Below are 22,184 nucleotides of genomic sequence, written 5' to 3'. Positions count from 1 at the left end.
TATTGTATTATTGGGGACTTATTGCTTTGGCCTGAAATCAATACAGATGCACAGTATATGTCTGATGTCAAGGTTCAGATGAGGGCTCACAAAAGACAGTCTTATTATCAATTCACATGTAACTTTGGTTATATATATACATTCAGTCATTAAATTCCCAAGTAACTACATTATATTCGATAATTGTGTTATGAAATTCGACTTTAGTTAATTATGATGTTTTTATTTGGCTGTCTTATTTTCACTTAATTAACTTTGTTTTAACTAGGGATCAGATGTTGGCTCCCACATAAATTATATTAAACCTTAATTTGGTTAAACGAGTATCAATGAGGGCTCCCAAGGGGCATTGTCTTATATCAAACCTTAACTTTGGTTAACTAGGGATCAATGAGGGCTCCCAAGGGGCATTGTCTTATAATCAAACCTTAACTAATAAATAGGGCTAAAGGCCCACTACCTTTTTGAAACGGCTTTTTATTTTCAAAATAGGGATCAATGACAAAACAAATTTTTATATTTTGTAGAGACCTTAAAAGTTATAAGCTTAACTAGTTACTCAGATTCAGGGCTTCCAAACCTCAAAGCAATATCAGATCAGAAAATAGATTAAATGTTAATTTTCATAACGGGGTCTTATGTTTCCTCTCCTTTTACCGCTTTGACTATTGACGAAAAAAGCGAAATTTAGGTCTTCACTGTTAACATTTAACATGTGATGGGTACGCAAATGATTTAAATTTTGCTTTGTTATAACCTCATATTAGGATCGAATTGATATAATTCTTAGTATGATATAAAATCAGTGCTTCCATTAATGAAGATAATAGTGTATGCCGTATCAGAAAAACAGTATTGATTTTGTTACATAAAACTTTTAGCGTATGTTCGTACATGACATACAGCTCATTGATCATAACAGAAACATCTACAGTAATAATTGTATATATTGCATCATAATAGTCAAAAGAAATTAATATAATACCTTTATTATGGCATCAAGTAGACTTTGGGAGTGAATTCAAAACAAAATGTCTGAGACATAGAAAGAAAAATGAAATGTTTTGATAATTATCTTTGTTTATTATTTTCATATTTGATACTAACAGGATGCCACAAAATTCTGAACATTTCAAGAAGTCAATATTTTCTTGTCAACTGCTTTAGATAAATTAAGTCTTACTTTATGAAATTACTTCCATATATTTTTTTTGCAATGTGTGTTGTACATTTACAAAAATCCATTCAGTCTTGCATCAAGTAACATTTCAATAATTTGTATAAATTGCCACAATTTGTCTTTAAGTGATCATGTGTTTACCAAGTAAGGTGTGTTGTTTGGTGTCTTTTGTGGAATCCTTCGGTGAGATAGCACTATAAAAAAAGAGTAGAAACAAAATTCTTTCACAGTCTCCCAAATTCAATTTAAAAAATTATAGTCTAGTAAAATGTTGAAACCAATTTCCACAGTCCCTGTAATCTCACCATGCACTCAGTAAACATACTTTCCTACACATCTCTCAGACATTACAAGTTATCAGCGCAAAACAAAAACACTTTCATCCATGATATCAAGAAGTTAATTTTCACTTATATTGAAATAAAAAAATATATGAAACCGTAACAAAGTTGCATTTTCAAATTAAGTATCTTTTGTAACAATTAGTAATGAAGGCTAAAACTCAGTTCTTTGATAAAAGTATGTGTGAAATATAACCCTCTTTGGTCCTATAAATTGCTCCTTCAATCACTTTTTCAACTGACACACAATAAAATATTGGGTTGTGAATATGGTTCAATGTGTGTCAGCTAGCACTGGACATCAGGTTTTAAATAAGTTTGTAACAAAGATCAGTAAGTACAACATCTATGGAGTAGAAGAAGCTCTACAATTAAAAAGAAACCAAAATATAAACATGGGACCATCTTCAAATTTTATTCTCAATGTTAATTATTGAAATTGCATGTCTCCTAGAATTAACGTTTGTGAACGAAAAATTACGCTTATAGTAATACTTTTTGTTCAAATTAAGTTGAAATAAGATGTATTGAATTAAATAGAGAATATTTCTGTTAGACAGGAATTAAATCCCGGTATTTTTGTTGTGATTTGTGATTCTTTGCTGGACTTAACGAAAGCCATGTCCTCACGGCTCAGACGACCATACCGTTATTATCTATAATTAAACGAACAAAATTGACACAATACTATCTATATGCCAAAGTGTTATCGTGCTGTGGCATTTAGATTTAGTAATAATAATTTGCTGCATACTTCAATAATCTCGCTTTGTTTTTGACCGATTTTAAATCTCTTCTTTTGTGAATGATACTTGACTTTTTTGCCACCACAAAGAGAAAGCCGTCACTACGCGAAGATGCACGCACCGTTTTTGATAGCAATCGAGGGCAAAAAAAATGTATCAAAATATATGACTGGAGAAAAATTGCATATATACTACATACTCCTGGAACCATCACCCCTCCACAAAAAGATCCGGTTGATGAGTCGTGACGATTTCTTTTGCCTATTGGTTGAGTTCTTGGCGCGAATGGGAAAAAACATTGTTAATTCTGTTTATTTGATATGTTCAGGAGGGGAAAGTTGTAGACATCAGATGAAATGCGCGACGAGAAGCTAACGGGGGGTTTAAGCAAGGAAATAAGTTGATAGTTGTGTATATGCGTGTAGACTTGCCTAAAGTCCGGTGATTTTGGGCCCCCGACCGTTATCGGGACAGTATGAGGGGTAAATCGAAAAAAAAAAATAAAATAAATTAAAATATAAAAACAAATAAAAAAAAAGCAAAGTTGAGGTGCCCGTGGGCGAGTATGCGGGATTGGAAGAGGGAGGTAAGGGCCTCAGGGCGTTTTGTTGAGAAAGAAAAGAGAAGGGCGCGATGGGAGGAATTTATGGGAGCAGGGCCGGCCGCGCCCTTGCTCGCGCCCGCCCTGCCTAAATCAAACGGACCGTAGCTGGAACACTTGATTGATAGTTGTTTTTCAGAAAACTTTTCATTTTTGTTTCGGAAAGGTAGGGGAAAAGGATATAGGTCTTTTAAAGTGATGGAAAATAGTACATACCAATCATTATGTGTGCTTTAATATGATGTAATTGATTTGTACAGATTATACAAACATACATAAAAATGAATAATCTTACATGCATTTAATATATGATTGGTTAAGTGTTCACATAATGATGTACATATTATTTACAAATAAAATGTATGTACACCATACATAATAGTATTATTAATGCTGTTGACCATTACAGTTCATACACACATGCACATACTGTACTTTGATATGAGATTTTATTTATGATGTGCTGTAATTATGTACACATATAAGGTTATTATATGCACATATATGGGAGATGCTTAGGGTGTGTATGTGTGTGTACGTACTAACTACTCTGTAAACTAAAATTATAAACTAATTGGAATCTGATAAGATCAAGCCGACCTTGCTATTGTGAGCTGTAGTGGGAGATTTGGCACCATATTGTTATTACTACTGTAATAAGCTGAGTATTTCTGGGTTACATCCACACCATGGAGACAAGATGTATACATTACATAGTGTAATACCACAGTGGTTCAGGTACTTGCTTAATTTATATTTCAATTTCTTGGGGAGTGGGTGTATTGCATCATGGTGGATGAATAGTATATATATAATCCTAGGGAAAATATGTATTGATTTTAGTTTGATGGCAATCGCTCATTATAAAATTCATACAGTCTTTGATCCAGTTTATCATACATATGAGCCATATTACTGACAAATACCCCCCTAAACCCCCCCCTTAAGCCCCCCGCCATCCACCCCCATCCCACCCCCCCACCACTCCCCCCCCCGCCACACACACCCGTCCCGCACACACAACACACTCCTCTTTCCTAATAAATACACAAAACCTGTCCTTTTTAGTCTCATAATTTGAAATATGATATAACTCAGAAGTTGCTATGAGGCAAAACTGAAAAGTTTTTAAAGTTAATAGATTGATGAGGGCCATTATCTCTATTTGGATTTAGGTGTAATTAGCTGTAGAAATTTCCATTGACTTTAAATCAAGCATTCAAGATGGCCACCACAATGTGGAATTATATGAACATTGTTGCTGAGAAATTCAGATGCTTTGATGACCTCTTTTCCTAGTTGGCGTTACCAATTACCCCTAAAATATAAAAGTACAGAAAAGGTATATTTTATGATACTTCATTTTAAAGTATAAGTTAAGGATTATTTACTGATACAGGATCTAAATAGCGATCCTCTTCATCTATCTCAACAACAAATCACTCAAATCACTTACATGTATATTTAAATATGTACGAGTAAAGTAGAGTGTATTGAAAATGCATTGGTACTCGAATTATGGTACAGGAAAACACTTAGTAATGTTTGATTATGTATCTTTAAAAAAAAACTAGAGGTAATAATAAAAACAAACCTATATAATCTACTGGGACTGGGGAGCTGGACTTTTTCACTACTAAAGATGGTGATAAAAAAAGTCCGTGCAAATGGATAGGCACAAGAAATGGGGGTTTCAGGTCATCATGGAAAATTAGACAGGTATTAAATCTGGTTTAAACTGATCAGTAACTCATTTGTTTAGTCAGATCCATGTTTTGTTATAACTATGTATCATGATTTACTAAAGTATTTTGCATATAGGCCTCGCTAGAAATTCACAAATATAATTCTTCATTAAGAATGCTCTACCGTCCTCGATCGCGACAGAGCAATAAATGATATTCATCTTTTGAACCGAAAATAGAGTGTTTTAATCATGTATATGTATGTATATAGTAAGCACATAAAAATTGTAAAAAAAAAATTAAGTATGTTTTGCATTCTGAAGGTGCACGCACAATCAAGTATTTCTCAATCACATGTAGGATATATAGTTGTTGTATGGAATTTTTTCCGGATGCAGGATGCAATTTAATTATTTTTTTTTATATTTTTAACTTTAAGTAAAATTTGAAGCTCACAACTTTTTCAATGATTGGTTAATGGTGTAAAGTCAAGTAACTTTTTCAAACATTAAGCAGAAAATACTACTAAATCGTTTCGGCTCATGTTTTTGATAATTAAAAACTACGCGTTTGTCAAGGAGTATGGGAGCATCTTTAATTAAATGAATCATTAATATATCATTTTATTCATCGTAAATTAATGAAACATTAGATATAATAGAGAATTTATTCATACGATTGTTCGTGAATATGAATCTATTTGGTATATCAATTTTGTTGACTCATATTTTGATGTGAATTTAAACGCTTGAACCTTATTATACATATATCATCGACCTTGTGATTACTGATGTTATACACTGTAATGTATGTTTGTAAACTGATATATTTAAATCTCTTATGATCTCGGAACAGGATGTTCCTACTCTTGTATTCAAATACATATGTTACTTTAGATCTCAATAATGAGATGTAATTCAGCTTACATCTATTCTAAACATTAGCGGACCACGATTTTTCTCGACCAATAAATAATGTGAAATCCAAGATCCTGTTCCTAGGAGGATCATTTATTGTGTGCGCTATCTTTAATTAGGGGGACACATCATTTTTGGTCAGGGCTCACTTTCAATTTACCATACACCTGACACATTTATATTGGATAGTTGGAGTTTCATTTCTTATGTCATATTTATTTAGTCCCTGTGCTAATTTTTTCATATGTATAATTGATAGATGAATTCCAAACAGATTTCGTTATTAAATTGATAACCTCAGGGTCATGAGTTTGAATCTAGCTACATACATCTGGGCCCCAGTTTCATGTAGAGTCCTTAAAATTTAAAGAATTCCTTCAACTTAAAATTCTCCTACAGGAAAGCATTACAGATTTTAAGGAAAGACTACCTTATGAATTAAATTAAGATTTTTCCTTAAACTTTTGTAATGCAATTTATGCTCGGGCGTTCTTTTAAAGTTAAGGAAATGTTCATGAAAACTGGGCCTACCGGTCTGAATGTTGTATGTTTTTCTCCGAGTACTATGACTTTCTTCCAAATCGTATAGACTGTTGATAGAATAACAAAACCAATCTTCTATAGCTATCCCTTTTGGGGTCCGCATTCTTTTGGCTTTCATAATTATCTGTTTCTGCGATTTTGTAAAATGAAAACATTCTGTTAAAAATGTTTTGGAAGCAGGTCAAACTCTTCTCTAATGAACCAATTCAGGAAATGCCACAGTACCATATGTCATATGGGGTTTTATCTTTTTGGTACAGTTGTAGTAAACTCTTTGTAGGGGGGAAATTGGTTTGAAACAGAGGACTGTGTAGGTCATATAGATGGTAGCTAGGAATGAGCACCACCCTTATACTACTGATAGTGGGAACTGTACTGCTACAGTTTTACTAGTAATATGTGTGTATGTGCATTGTGGCTTATGTGTTACAGGTTTAGAAAAAAGAAATAAAAAGGACATTTTTTCAAGGAGACTTGTGATTTGATACCTTATGGTTGTTCGTCTTCTTTCAAAGCTTATTATTCTTCCCAGTGTATTTTATTAGGGAGTGTATTATGAAGAAGATGTGGTGAAGCATATCACCAGTTGGTGTACGCGATATGATTTTTACTCCAGTGTGCTCCAACCTTTCCATAATATGGCACATCCTTAAATTTGACAGACCCTGGCTGTTAATAGGATGTTCAAACCAAATCCTGTATTATATATATACAATGGCCAGGCTAGAACAAACCAAATTTTATATAAGAAAATTCAAGTTGTTAAAATGTCGCTTGTTGACATCATTCATCTTGTGAACAGAACGCAAATTACTGGATAGTTTTGATGTGTGGGTATCAATTTTAATTGATCAGTGATGAGGATGTAACAAAACTAATATTCCAGTGTATTTCAACAATGCATTTATTAATTTCCCTGTGTTATCTAACAGACAATCATAGGCCGTTATCTTTTTATATATGTTATTACATGTTATGTTGGTGTAATTTTTAATTATGCCGCCTCTCCACAAGACTACTTTCAATCCTGAATGAATTTATTTTATCTCTAGGCGTACAGCAAAATTACAATTAGATTGCTATCTTTGTTATAGTTCTGTTTCAAATTCCTGGTTACAACTTCAACTGAACGAGCAAGGTCCATGTGAAAAAAGCCTGTGGTGGGATATAGCTAGTGTATCTCAATCTGAGATAAGACAGAAAAAAAATCAATTTACAAGATACATATACCAGTATTGCATTGCAGCATAATTTATCAGAATGTGAAAATGTAATATTAACAGAAAAAAAAATGCTTTAAGTGTTAAAATTGATTTTAAAAATCTTATTCCCCATGAGATTAAGCCATTAAAAACAGCCAGTAAGATTCTGTCAGCTGCAGTGGATATGGGCTGAACGACTAACTCACTGGAGCCTAGAAACATTAAAAATGGTCACAGTATTACAGTATATGATACTTAATCGGGATATCAGAATTAAATGAATTGCAATCAGATGAAATGGTTTTACAAAAACAAATAACTAATTAAAAATGGGTGACTTATCGAGTGGGGAAAAAAAAAGATAATTGATATGAAAAGCAGAGAGGGTGCGCTTCTGCACTGATGTCTAAAATTTAGAAGGAATGAGAACTTGAAGTGAAAATTAGTAAAATATCTTAAAAAGATGAAAATGGATATTCATTTTGTGCTACAATGAAGAAAAAACAAATTCAGGCATTTTAAAATTATGGATTCATTTTAGATGGGATAAAACACGTTAGTAAAAAGTAAAAACCAGTGTATGTCAGTTGCATGTAAGTTTTTTTATTGATCAAAATAGTAAATTTGTATATTCTGATAGATATGTTATATGACTATACAGAATGTGCCAAAAATCACAAGACAGAGGCTCCTGTTACCGTATATATATTCATACGAGATATAATTGATTTTGTGTTGAACTAGTGCCCAAGCTATGCTTTCAGTGTTTTTAAATGTTCTATATCTCACTAGACTGTGCGCGGTGTACAGTAGTCTAAAACGGTTTATCTATAAACTACGGGTTCAGTTATCCATCCTTAAAAACTCAATACAACAGCAGCCTTTTAATGGGATAGGGTTTTGATTACTCAAATTACAAAAATTTCTGAAGCTGTAAGTCTAGAAGTAAAGAATAGACGCCTTTTATAACCTGCAAGGCATTAAGCAAATGCAACAAAACAGATAAAATATTGACATTCACTATCAGTGTTATGTATAGACATGAATGAATTAATGCATACGCTGGGAAGATACCTCATCCCCAGCTACTCACTGTAAGGAATATATCATTTATTTCACATTTTTTAATCAACTTCATTTATTCCAAGCTTTAACAAGTGTTTCTGGTTGGGTAATTTGTTTTCTATGCATTCGAATAGTTCTAGAACATTTCTTTTTTCCAATTTGGATTAGGCCAGCCAAGAATGTATCAATAATTGATTAGCTCTAATGCGAACATCTAACGATTTAACTGGTCTTTCCTTGATGATTTTCCCAGGTAGCACCATTATAATTCAAATTTCAGGCTGAAACACATTGATTATACGCAAGATGGAATTACCACTGGGCGCCAAAAATTGCACAGTGTACAGCGTTATATCACAATGAACAATGCTTTTCTTTAAATTATTTTTTCACGTATGACAGATGGGTTCAAGCTTGCTTTACTAGGGAAATAAACATCTTATGAAATCAAATTGACAAAACTTACTTTAGATGCGAGTGCCATTGAGTCTGCGTAGACAGATTGTGCCTTTATGTCTTTTAGACAGATTGTAAAAATAATATATATCATTTACATTTTTGTTATTAACCTATTTTATTTTTATATGTATACTTTATATATACATTTTCTTGATAGTGGCACAAAAGCTTTAGTTGTAGTTGATCTTAATTTTCTTATTCAAATACACTGTTCAACTGAGATTATACAGTGTTCCATCACTTGATTTCAGGCCTAGATAGACGCTGAGATATCTATGCCTTACCATGGAGATATATAAGAGGAGGAACGGTCCTAGTATTAATGCTTACCAATTAAAATTGGCCTAAAATATGCAACTCATGTTAATCGAAAAAACTTTATAAGCATAAGTTATTTCCTCTGCTATTGTGTCGTTGAATCTGAAATTTTTCTATTACAGCACGAGATTTCTGTGCCTTCTCGGAGGGTAAGTTGATTCTGTGGTTGGACTCGACCTTGTGGTACGTTGGTTTACCTGGACCATGTCGTGTGGGGTTTTGGACTCGCCATCTTTTCTATGAAGACAATGTGGAGGGTTGATGTCAAAACCATCAGATCCTCAGACAAAGTTTTTTGCTGACACACGAAACTCAGCGAATCATCATGGATGACGTCCAAAAAGAAATTGATGTACTGGGTGAGAAATTTGGTAATTTGCCTTTTGAATTTAAGATGGTTTGTTCAAAATGAGCATATCTAGCTTCCTATTTATCTTTGAATAATTACTGCGTACTTATACTTGGACAACTGTATATTAAAATTTGCAGAAAAGACAACAGGTACCTTGGAATAAATGTTAAGATTCAAAAGTATAATATTATCAATACTTTACATGAAAAATTAATCAATCAGTAAACAACTGCGATAACAATAACATATTTTGCAGTTGTTACTTTTTTGACACCTTTTAACTATCTGTTTTGTCTTTTTTCCCATTACAGATATTATCTGCACTTACCAAAAGGGGTCCGTGTACCAAATGGGTTATTGATTGTAAATCATTATGTGTTTGCTGAACATAAAAATCATATTTTTTAGAGAAAATGTCACGAGAGAAAAAAATGACAACACATTTGATCCACAAGCAGGCTAATTCTGTTAGACTAAATAAGCGAGTAGATGAGGGTCAGATGAATATGATAACATCGGACAAAAATGGATAAATATTTCTGGTTTATGTTTTCAGGGAGAACAAAAGGACATCGTCAACCTGTGTGATAGGGTGTTCAGCTTTTCCACCCTGTACTGTCCTCTATTGGTACCGAGCCATCATGAACGAGACTCGAGAAACATGGGTGAGACAAAGTTGTTTAAGCAAGCAGATCATCTGTGCTCTAGGGTGGGTATCACTTCTCCATTAATCATAACAAACGTATGCAGTGTTCTGTCGTGACACATTTGATGATCCTGATCTCGACGACCGTTGAAGTACGAATGGACCATTTAGGGTGGTAACATGTTATCCCAATAAGAGCTTCTTTTGGGAAAAAAAAGAACTTTGTTTTTTGTCTATGTAGAGAAAAGTCGTTTGATAAAAATTACTGAATCTGTATTCAAATTGAGTAAATCTCGCCCCGAATATCATACTTAATACTTGTAATACCTTGAATGTCATGACATGAAATAGAAGATGTTTCATCACAATTGGAAAACTCCTAGGGACAGGGATATATAAACAGATAACCTTGGAACACTGACGGTATTGGACGTTCATCTGTCAGTTCAACCAACAATGATTGGTTGTTTAATATGACTGAATGTTGTCTTAAGGATTCCTTTTTTAAAATAGAGATTGTGGTTGGTAATTAACATTATTCTGTCCCTTTGTGTTCTAGTTTTCTGGATAATATTATTTTCTCTCGGGTTCAGCCTCGCGCAAAAAACTTCTTTCAAGACATTACTCGAATGTATCACTTCACAGTATATTATTGATAGTGACTAAAGTAATTATTTATAGCACATGTCACGTCCAAATCCTAAAAGGACGGACTTTATAATATGAGAAAGAATTTCCCTATTGATCGTGATGTAACTTATTTCACAGCTCAATTTCTAAAAGGAAGGACCTCGAAAGAAAAGGTCATCAAAGGAGTGATGGGAATGGAGAATCGGACAGCAACGAAACATCTTCAGAACATATCGACGCTTCCTCAGGGATTAAAGTGAGGAGATGACTTTGTAATATAGATTTGTTGTTTCTGACCCCAGATATTAGGAACACATTCCTTAATGTAAGGGAAAGTCTTTACAAACAGTTAAGGAGTGTCTTTATCGTAGATATAATATCAGTTGTTGTCACATTAATATTAGTACTCTGTATTGCTGTTGATGGGTGTATAGTATAGTATACAGGTCTGCAGACATCTAATAGCTCGCCTCTATAATGATATTGTCTGTTGTCTGAGTGTTCCATCATCTATTTCGGTTATCTATCACCACAGAACCAAAATGAAAGTTTAAATGTGTGTATAGTGTATTTACAATTCAAAAGCATGTTGATTGTGTCATAGTAGTATGTGTGAACATTAAATAGTGATACAGGTATATACCTTGTGCTAAAATGAATGGTCGATCACAGGATCTGGCTTTTTGACACCAGAGAGATCCTAAACATTGTTTCCATATTCTAACAGGTATTAAATGCTTTAAATAATTGCCTAGAGATGAAACCTTTAAGCTATGATTATAGCAAGTGATTTTGGACTTGGACAAAAGCTAATTTTAACAGGACGCATCACAGTGTATTGATAATATATGTATTGATGCTGTATCTGATTCAGGTGTACTTGCATTTGCTTAACAGTGTTATTTTGTAGTTGAGTGTAGACTATAAAGCTTAATATTGCGTTTCCTGCTATCACCAATGAGACACAAGACACAGGAAACATTGTACAAGTTCACACAAATTAAACTATATCCATACAAAAGTACACAGGAGGGCATCGACAGTCATGCTACTAGCTCATTTGACATACCATGTACTGGAAATTTACTTTTATTCCCTATTCCTTTGTCATTTAGGCCAGCAAGAGAGAATCGGCACTACGCAATGGCTTCAGGTTTGAAAGGACAGGATCAGCAAGGATGAAACAGGCCTTTCTAATAGACTTGCAACAAGTTTATGAAGAAACGGCAGACCCATATAGACAGAATTCCTTCTCTAGGGTTTAAACAAAAGTAAGTACAGTTATATTGCAAAATTTGTATCTTGAAAAGTGGTATCTTATCTATTCCTAAAAGGTAAATGTATTATCTTTGTTTTGGTTTAGGAGTATTGCACTGATGTATTGACATATTTAAGTAGAGTTGATCGGAAAAAAAATTGTTTTTAAGATTAGTGATACCATATATAAATTAGCTTAATATAAATTTTGACAAATTATATTAATAAAATGACATTGGTATTTCAGTTGACCTCTGGTACTTCTATACTTATGCAAAGAAACTTGGTGGCTATGAACAGGTAGGTATATATTAAAAACAATGGAATCAGGGTTAATCAAAAATAAATTCTGCCTGGCCTCGGGCTTCAAACAAAAACAATCATTAAAATCTTGAGTCAGAGGTTGGATAGATCTTGGGCAAAGAATTAATCTTGTAGACAAAATAGATTGTCAAATTTTTCAAGAGAGCCCACCCCCTTTATCAAGACACACAGAAAACAATAACGTTCACATGGAGAGATAGATTATACAATGTACTGGAATAGTCCATAAAGTGTAAATGGTTTCATTCATATATAATATACTTTTCTTGAACAGATCACAAGGAAACAAGATTATGGAAAGCACCTATACGATGTATTGGGAGGAAAATCCAGGAAGTACCAGTGCTGCCACCTGTACACGTTGACATTATGAAAAGTGATTATAATTCTGTTTTATTTAAATTACCCAATATACAGAGTGGGAAGGTCTTAGTATTTTATTTTCACAGATTATATAATTTGTGTACTTTTCAAAAATTTAAAGCGAAAACATGATAAGCGATAACAATTTCAACTAGTTTAGCACTTTATTTTAAAGCAGCGATTAACATAAGTTGTGTCTGAGGGTCGAAAACCGGATCTTCTAATATTCATAATGTAGTAGTTTTACATGTATTACCAGCCAAGTCATAGGTGTAACAGATAGAGTTCAGGTTTGTTTCTGTCATTGTATAAGTATGTTTATGTATATTCAGTTGTTTATTTATCTATTCCCAGATTACTACTGCCCTATGAACGGTATGTTGAGGAAGAGTCTACAAGAACAACAGTGTCAAATAAACAAAAACGGAAGTCAGAACTTCTTGCCAAAGCTCGGGCTGAAGCCAAAGAGAGGCTCCAGGATGCACAAGACTCTGATTATGATTATGAAGAGGAGCAAAATCATGCTATGAAAAGAGTAAGTTATGTTCCTGTCTTAAGACCAAAAATCAACATATGAAATCAGGATATTTTTGGCTTCAGGATCATGAAACAATCTTAGACTTAGAGTTTAGAATTAGCCAATCAAATAAGATGTAACTTTTTGTAACATCGTATGTAATTGGACAAGTCTAAACTTAAGACTGTTTCATGATCTTGAGATGTGGTTTTTAAACAAATGGACTCTTTGATAAAGTTGGATTGTATTAATCACCGATAAAGTGCTTCATGGGAAATCTTTTTTCAAAATTGGTTAAGGGCATAGGGTTTTACCTGTCATGTCCCTTAAATCCCATATGAAGTCACTCAGTATTGGTTTGAGGTGGAATTGTAATCCCTTTTACCATGTAAAAAAAAATTTAATATAAATATTTAATATATTAAGGAAATTTTTAAAATATGTTAGCAAATGTTTTACTTTGATTAAGGTAGAATGTTGGGTTAAAAATGAGTTAAGGGTCAAAATTCTTGTCATTTTTTGGTGATGAAATGTCTGTTCATATTTAGTTTACATGTAACATGTTGTGTTGATCATCTAATTTAGATACAGAAATGACTTTGAATCTTTAAATTCATGGTTTTTCCATATACATGTATTAGATAAAGGGTTGGCTTAAATTGAGATAAGGGTTTAAATCAGACCTACATCCAGATCTGTAGAGGATTTTATCAGTAGGTGAATCTTTTACAGAAGAGGCAACCTCTTAGCCTCTCTGCTGAAAAGGTCCAGCTCTGGGAGACGCTACGTAAACACAAGGCAGTAGAAACGAGATAAGGTAGTCTCACAGCCAATCATCTGCTTCTGTTTTCTGCCTCATTTTTGCTGTGGATTTATTTAAGAAAAAAAGTTAACATTTTCTGAAGGCGATAAAACATACTTTTTGCTTTGTTTGTTGTGTAAACTATTTTTTTCTAAGAATTGCTTTCAAAGCATGATGTTAGCTTTCAAAATATTTTTCAAATCTAGTTTTTTGTAAGTCGTTTTACCACAAATCTTATGTTATGACCTGCTTCATCAATGTATCAGTTGTTAGGATCCTTATTTTCATAAATAGGTTTTTATAGTGTGGATCTTATGAACTTTCATTTCTTTACAGCTAGTACAGATGTAAGCTTTAGAAGCTTACAAGAGTGTTTGAATGTTTTTAGTTTGATTAGCTTACTTTTTAGATGAAACTGATGTATTTATTTCAGCCATATGGTTTTATGATATATTTTATTTTATTTATTTTATATCAGATAATTTTGGAATTAATTGTCCTTTTATTAACTTGGAAAAATTTTTTTTATTTGACAATTAATCATGTAATATTTTTTATTTGAAAATCATGTGACATAATCAGCTTATGGAGTCTCTAGAAATATGAAAAGAAGCTGTTGCCCTTGTCAAAGGTCAATATCAGCAATATCCATTTCAAAAAATGTGGAAAATGACAAATTGGACACCATATTGTTATTTCATATGACAGAAAAGTTTAGTAAATTATCAGCCAATGTCCTCTGATGACATTAGGTTATAAAAGTTCTTATGTTTTTTCTATACATACTGACAGTTTAAATCACAATTTAGAATATCACATACCTTAAACAATTATCTTTGTTGTTTTCCAGATGAGAAAAGTTTCTCGCATCATACAAAAACTGTGAAATCCTTACTGAACAATGCAGAAAAAGAGAAATCGTACCTGGAAAATGATGGCGGAAAATGGTGAGAACAACTTGACTGAAAAGATAAAAAACAGAAAAAATTAGTGCAGGAGAATGGCACAAGACGGATGTGAAATCCGAAAAAGTGAATGGTTAGCAGTGGTGGCTCGGAGGGCTTATCCCAGGACAATAAGAGCATTGTTAGTCAATCTAAACTCTTCAGGGCAGATCCATTGCAAGCCAATAATCTGGAGGCCAGCCTCTTTACAGTTTGATAGAACAAGACTGTCACAAATGCCTGGCCATGCTGCGTTACCCGGGCGCGGTGGGAGGGGCGGGATGTTCTACTCTACCGTTTATACCTATGGGTTGGTCTCCATCCTCTTAGTTTACCCGTTATGCATCAGTTTACCAGCTTCCATGCAGCAGTTAATGCAGACACCACTTCAGCCAGCCAAAGCTACTGTGGATAAGTCAGCTCATCATCACAGCTCGCAAAAATCACAATCTGAACAAAGGCCATCTGTCATTCAGCATGCACACCAGTCAAAGACAGCTCCAGGACACTCATCAAGTTCAAAACAAGACAGCAGTCCTGCTCCTCAAAAGCCACATCCCCAAAGTTCTCATGCTTCCCCAACATATGCCCCTGGAGTCTCGGCCCCAAAAGCTCACTCAGGCGGATCCTCATCATTACTGAAACGTTCGTACACTTCATCATCCATGCCTACAGAGGCTCACATTCCAAATCCACAACGAACTCACCCCAACAATCGATCACTGCTATTTGACTTTGAGGCAGCAAAGCGACCAAAAATGGAAACGCCACCTGCCCACAGTTCGGTAACAGCAATAAACAAATGTCTACTGACAGTGGAACAACCGTGTGACCTCAGCATGAAACGTAAGAGTGTTAACGATAGAAATGGTGAGTCTTTAATGGACAAGGGCAGGAACTCTCCTGCCGCACCGCCATTTTCAGTGAAATCCTTGGCTCAGTCATCTATATCATCGTCGCGTTACCCCAGTCCCAATATGTCTAGCCGCAGTCACCTGTTGTTGGATCGAGTCCATAGTCCAGATGTTAAGGCCAATGTGTTCTCTAAATCGTCCGTGTCCAGTCCCAGTATACCACCAGCTCACGGCAATAAATCTACAGACCGGCCGCTAGTACCTCCACCGGCCCATAGCAATAAGGTAGGCTTATATACTATTATATGTGGAATTATGGGTGATGTACATTTTTTCTGCTTATTACACAAAAATATCGATTGGAAGTTTACCTTAGATCTATTTAGCCTGTGATTTCATGTTTTCTTTGCTCTCTACGACAATTTCACTCTGTAATTTATGTGCTTCTACTGTATCTTTGCCGATAACATTTTCACGGCAATCAATTTCTGCTATTTTCAATTGTCTGTGAATTACAAGAAATGTTATCACACATAAAAATAAGTTTGTTAACTTGGTTAACAGTGGTATCAACATTTAAGACATCAGATGTAGCTATTTTTTGTGTCTTATTATAGCCTTTACAAGTCCTTGTAGCATCTAAATGTTCTTTTAATCAACATTTAATTTATATTTTTTGGACATGAACTTTGACTGATAACCTAACCAGGTTTACAGAATCCTATGAATAGTTACATTTTTAAGTGTGTTATAAGTCTCTACAAGTCCATACAGCCTCTAAACATTCTTTTCTATAAACATATTGGACTCCTAGAGACTTATAACCTACCAGGTGTAGGAAACCTTATGAATAATTTGTTTTAATAATAGAATCAAATGAATTATGATTTCTTTTCCTCAGACAAATGACTTAAGTCAATCATCCAAGAAGTCTACAACGTTGCCACAATTCTGTACCATCGTCAACTCCAGCATCCATGCATTCACCGACAGATCCCTCAGGGCTGCTTCATCCTGCCTTTCCATAATCACATGGTTCGACCCCAGTTCCAAACAGCAACCCTACTTCCCGTCACCGATGCAGCTACATCAATTTTTCGAAGCACAAATCCGAGCCAACGCAGCGCAGGCTGCAGCTTACGAGGAGATGCTGAGTCAGGACCAACGAGGAGCATACTCAGCGATGGGCATGCCAATGTTCATGCCACAAGTCCCATTACCATACAAAAGACAAGTCCCCATTATACACATGCAAAGTAGTGTTAATTTGCATGTTACATGTTTTACTGTGCCGTTATGTATCAGGTCTTGTCGTCATACCACTGGTCAAATACTTTAAAACTTTATCTAGTATTTAGGAAGATCTTTTACTGTTTCTTGGTAATGGAGTCCAATGTAGAGCTGAAATAAATTGCTAAGCGTACATTTTGGTAACTATTGCCAGTGTCTCCATTAGTTAAGTGAACGTAATGGTGTGCAAGTGTGGCTTGACCATTTGTTGGCTCCTTTGTTCGGGCTTATATATTTGTAACTGATTAAAAAGGCAGCTATATACTTGCACAGTTTCCATGAAAAATCATGTCAAATCTTGCAATATAACTCTTTGATCATTGTTTTCGAGTTTCTTATTAATATATAATATAAATCATGTATTAAGAACATTTTAGTTAACAATATAAAAGGTGATTCTCTCAGGAGATTAAGAAAACATTAATTCATTAATATCTACATTTTGCAATATTCTGTTTTCCTGTATTTGGAAATACATCAATGTAGGCAAGATAGATATAGTAGTTTATTTAAGGCAGATCATGATGTTAAAAAAACATTGTGAGATTATTTGAGTAACATTCTCTCGCTGTGTCCAATAAGTGTCATGTCCAAAGAGACACTTGGATTTACAAGATGGTTAACAAGTTTTGTATCCAAAGAAACTACAGAACATACATGATTACAAAACAATACAATAATTGTGTGAAATGTATTCAGTTATAAATGTTATTGTTAAAAACTGCTATGAAACATGCTGCAAAATTTGATAAAGAGGGGAGAAAAAAACACTTTTATTTAGAGTCATTACGCAACAAAGATATAGAATTTCTCCCAAAATTTGTTTTACTTAATTTAACTTTGTTGTAAGAAAATATTTCAAAAATAATGTACTTCAATAGTATCTATTAAATTTATGCTGGTGACAGAAAACAATTTTGTTATGCTAATATGTAATTAACATTCATATTGATATACATAGTAGATGAGTTGATTTATGATTTACATTGTAATACGTTTTTGTTAATTAAGTAACTTTTTAATAACTGCATCACGCATTTACTTTTTTTGTGTAAGAGATAGATTTCATGGTATGAGCACTAAAATACATTAAAACTCCAGAATGTCAGAACTGTATAGCAATACTTAATTTTAATTTCATATTCAGGGTCAAAGGGTCAGACTCTTGATGAAAAGTTAGTTTAATATAATGACAGTAGAGGACTTTGATGAAGTTAATTATAATTGACCTGGTAGAAGCAAATATTATCTGACACAAAGCTTGATGATAGATTCCACCAGGTCTGTATAACCCCATATTGACTGAATCAAAGGTTCTTGATATTTGTTTTACTTAGTAGTAAAGGTTTGTCTGTATTAAAGGTGATTGTATAATACCGTATTGGACCCAATTAGCGCCCAGGGCGCTTAAAAAATTGATAAAAATGAAAAGGTGCTATTGAGTCGAAATTATTGCAAATCTATACCGTTTTATGTAATTTTGGTCCTTATTTATGCATGGGCAATTGAAATTGAGGCCTCAAAAAGGGGGGAGGGGCGCTTATTGGGTCGAATACGATATGTATCTTTATAGCAGGAAATTAACATATGAAGCAATTATTATTTCCTAAAGGCAACATGTAGATCAGTGTTTCTAAAAAAAATATCAGTTTTTATGTCATAGATTATTGACTTCTTTATGATTTTTGAAAAATCTGGCAAATGGGATATTTGTATTTCAATTAAGTCTTTTTTGAAGCTTCATAAAACAATTACATTAAATCACACAACATTGTGAATCTCAATTGCATTGTAGAAAGTTTTGCTTGTCAAGGTCATTCACCAATGTCAAGGTAATTCTGGCATATTTTCTATATTGAATGTTTTTTCATAATCGACTTGTTACCTGTTGTTATGTTTATATGTTACATAGTTGAATTGTTACTGCATTTATGATGTTTATCTTTAAAGTTTGCACGAGTAGAGAAATCCTAGTATGTTATTTAGAGTGGTCGGCAAGGTAGAGTATATACAAAGGTACAACCACATCTCCCAAACTTTCATAGAATTCCTATAGTATTAGTATTGATATATGTATCCTGTAACTGTAGGCACAATTCATAACAGATAGCATCTAGTTTCTATCAATCTGATTATAAAGTTAGACTTGTAATTCTGTTCCACAATGCTCTATCATAAACTGCAATGCATATCATAAAGTATGGTATTGGAACAGAATTACAAGTCTAATTTCTGAATTGACGATAAGTCAGCTGTCAATCAAACCGCCGGGGTACCACATGTGACTTTTTATGTTGCAGTGTGTATGCTACGATATTGAATACTGGTAGATACATGCAAGCAACATGAGGCATGGCTACATACCAGTTGGCAAATGGTCGATTAGAGATGTAGTTTCTATTGTCTGATTGGTATCCTTCCAAGTCCAGACTAGGTAAATCAACAATTGTACTGTAAAAAATTTCCCAAACCTGCTACGGCAATTTCACTTCGAACATTCTACCAGCAAAACTAAGAAAATAACTGATCTCTTATCAATTCCTGATGTATTGACGAATCCATGCAATAAAACTTGATTGGGGTAATTTTGATAAGTGCCTCTTTAAATGATGAGTTACCTCCCTTGTTTAGGGATGTTTGTTTATTTTCTACTGATGTGTAAACCCAGGATATGTTTTGTAGTGATATAGATACACCAGTGCCTTTGTGAAGTTTTCACAGTAGTTTCTATGTTTCACTTCTCCTAAAATGTTTTCTCAGAATATTTTATTTCATGAAAAAATTATCTGGAGTCATATACAATTTAGCAATGTACAAATAAGTGGCTGAAAATCCATGACAGAATGGTAAGATTTTTTTAATAAAATTAGTTACAAGTACACTTATTTTTATTTATTTTCGAAAATGTATTATTTGATAGTAAGAATTAAACCAAGGAAGAAGATTTTGGCAACCATGTGTTCAAAAAAAAAAGGTAACAAAAAATTAAAATTAGGCGTTACAAGTTGGTTCGATATGTACCAATATCGTAGTGTACTTAATGTGACTTCTTCTCATTTATTTCTTGTGCTAATTATTACTTTTATCATGCATCATTGCATAAAATATTGTGCAAGAAATGGTGTAATGTACACACTGAAATTTATGCAGCTTTTCCCCTAACTTAACAATGTATGGATAGCGACTACATGTACGTGAATCGTGTAAAAGATATACTGTACCCTAGAGATAGAGGAGATCAGGTGTAGCTAGATAACTATCAAGTGTTTATTTCATTCTTAAGTATAGCTTTTTAAAATAATAATAGATATAGAATAAAGGATTCTAGAGTTTAAACACTTCAATTTACCTGTAAAACAGAGCAATACAGTGTTGGTATATGTTGTTGCTTAGCTAGAACTCTTTTTGTCAAAACATTTTTTTTTTTTAATCTTTTGAACAACCTTTCAATATCAATTTTTGTTCATTAGAATTAGATTGACTTAAAATATATATTTCTACCTCAAGTTGATGTATAATACACCAACCCTTGTGATGTTACCTGTAAAAGACATACTGGGTATAGCAGATATTTCATGTATATATAGATAGCTTAGTGTAGTGACTGGGGATGATGTTTATTTGACTGAGAGACCCAGTGTTTTACAGTATCTATAGGGCTTACATAGGACATGTCAAATAGTACATATAGGTTTTTGTTTTTCAGGAGGCAGTTCATTGTTGTTGGATTGTGAATTATTTTCCAAATATGACTTCTAATTCTTTCTTTGAATAATCAAAAACCAGGTATTTACATGCGTTTAAAGCAGACATTTAAAGTACTAGGTAAATCTAAAAAGAGTCTTTTTTTTTAGCAATATCAAAGAATTTTTCACAAAAATTACATTTGTCTATGGGAATGACAGTGATCGGGCATATAAATGTGATCTTGGCTTACTTTAGAATCTCGACAAAGAACAATGCTATAAATGGTCCATCTTTACTCATACCAGTATTTGTTTGAACATTTTTATATTTTTTCTGTAATTAAGGATCATGTCTGGGTTAAATAAAACTGAACAAACTCTGAAAGCTCTAATTTAAATCTCTCTAATTGTTGTAATATGTATCTATCATGAACAGGTTACTGTTTTCAGTTTGAGCAATATGTTGTGTATATATCAAAACAGATTTTTTATTGTATTTACTGTTTGTTTGATATATAAAATAATGTGTTGAATTATTATCATTTGTCGGCAATATTCACCCGTAAAGAGATGGCATAAGACGAAAGACATGATCACATCAATTTCATATTTTAAAATAATTTCATATGGCAAAAATGATTTTTTTCATGATTTGTATAAAATTCATTATCATTCAGGAAATTCATATCACAATTGATTTCATTATGAATTAGTACTGTGCAATATATTGATTCAACAGTGAGTTTGAGGCCATTTTTTTCTCTCTGTTATACAGAGTTATCTTTCTTGTTTTATTACAAGAATGGATTTTTTGACTCAATAATGTATAATGATGATAATGGGTTTTAACGAATTCTTAAACATTGAGTTCTATATACACAGCAAAATACATGCAATATTCACATCAGAAATATTATTGTAATACACAGTAGTTTTTTTTCTTTTGTCTTTATGCATATGTATACCATTTAATGTAGAAACTAATATAAAGTTATGTTGCAATTAGTCATAAATTGTTTATGCAAAGGAATTTATAATGTTTCATAAGAGGTATATAATTTCTGTGATTCAACATTAAACTTGTTGGAAAGAACTTAACCATGTTTTTTTTATCTTTAAGTCCAAAGTAAATAATTGGTGTATTCTGGCGTAATTGTATAGCATTTTCCTTCTTTATTTAAAGTATTCAAAACCTATAATCTAAGCACTGTATTCGCCGTAATTAGCACCCCTCCCTCTATAAGCGTCACTTCCCTTGTAGAGAAGAGTTGAAGTTGTATAAACGCTCACATCCCATGAATTTAACAATGTTTTACAATACACCACGCCACTTACATCAGCATTGTGTTTATTATGACATGAAGTTGGGAGTCTTTTACATATGAATCATGATATAAATAATGCATCTCAAAAAATAAAAGGCATAGGCATGTTTACTGTAACAGTTTTATGCCATAATTTA

At 33.3% G+C, this 22,184-nt stretch overlaps 1 pseudogene; it reads left to right on the top strand.

Annotated features, from left to right (window-relative positions):
- Positions 1-17,085, top strand: part of LOC138311922 (AT-rich interactive domain-containing protein 5B-like) — a 29,944-nt pseudogene extending 12,859 nt beyond the window's left edge.
- The last annotated feature ends 5,099 nt before the right edge of the window (positions 17,086-22,184 follow it).

Source organism: Argopecten irradians, unplaced genomic scaffold, assembly GCF_041381155.1.
Source record: "Argopecten irradians isolate NY unplaced genomic scaffold, Ai_NY scaffold_0155, whole genome shotgun sequence".
NCBI classification, from domain to species: Eukaryota; Metazoa; Mollusca; class Bivalvia; order Pectinida; family Pectinidae; genus Argopecten; species Argopecten irradians.
This window is presented reverse-complemented; position numbering and strand designations above follow the sequence as displayed.